This window comes from Alexandromys fortis, unplaced genomic scaffold, assembly GCF_014885135.2.
Source record: "Alexandromys fortis isolate MF-2015 unplaced genomic scaffold, M_Fortis_MF-2015_v1.1 scaffold_147, whole genome shotgun sequence".
Classification (NCBI taxonomy): domain Eukaryota; kingdom Metazoa; phylum Chordata; class Mammalia; order Rodentia; family Cricetidae; genus Alexandromys; species Alexandromys fortis.
In genome coordinates, this window is record NW_026068029.1 from 291,515 (window position 1) to 292,246 (window position 732).

At 51.0% G+C, this 732-nt stretch overlaps 1 non-coding gene across 1 annotated transcript; it reads right to left on the reverse strand.

Annotated features, from left to right (window-relative positions):
* Nucleotides 1-393: 393 nt before the first annotated feature.
* Nucleotides 394-466, reverse strand: Trnav-uac (transfer RNA valine (anticodon UAC)). Its single transcript has one exon. It is a non-coding gene; the product is annotated as a tRNA-Val (tRNA).
* Between the last annotated feature and the right edge of the window lie 266 nt (nt 467-732).

Sequence of the window (732 nt, forward strand, 5' to 3'; positions counted from 1 at the left end):
TCTTCTTGCTCCGTATTTTAGAGTTGAACAAGCTATCAAAAAGTTGAGTCCTAAATCTTTAATCATCATCAACTTTTAAAAACTTAGTTGCAGTCCAAGCGTTCTACGCTGATGTATTTCCGTGGGAAGTTTTGGAGGTCAACTTGTTCTGGCTCGGGAGGAAGGGTTACTGCACCCCAGAGCCCCTCGGAGGTGGAGTAAACAACAGCTAAGGCTCCAACCCGCCCTGCTTCTACTTTGGGTTATTTCTGCGACCTTGGTTGAGAGGAAGGAGGTGTCTGTCGTTTCGCTTCGAAAAGTGTCAGGAGAAATACAGGTAGAAGAAAGAAAAAATATTGTTTCAGGCTTTTGGTGTTATGCTGACAATAGCGTTGAGAGAAAAAGGCAGAGCTGTGGTTCCACTGGGGCTCGAACCCAGGACCTTCTGCGTGTAAAGCAGACGTGATAACCGCTACACTATGGAACCCTCATACCCCTGCTGCCGATTAGAAGCCTTTTCAGAGGGTGCAGCCAGCCACAGAGGCACCACAGGAAACCCTTCCCTCCGCCGTGGCTCCGCCCCTTCTCGGAGGCGCGGAGTTCAAAGCCGGATTTTGACCCTTTGGCTCAGGAGGAGAAGCTAGCAGATAGCCCACCTCGTGGCCCCAGAGTTGCAGCCACCTGAAACCCGGCTCCCCCTAACTTCCTGACCCCAAACATTTCCTCAGCAGTGGTGAGGCTGTCTGAAGGATG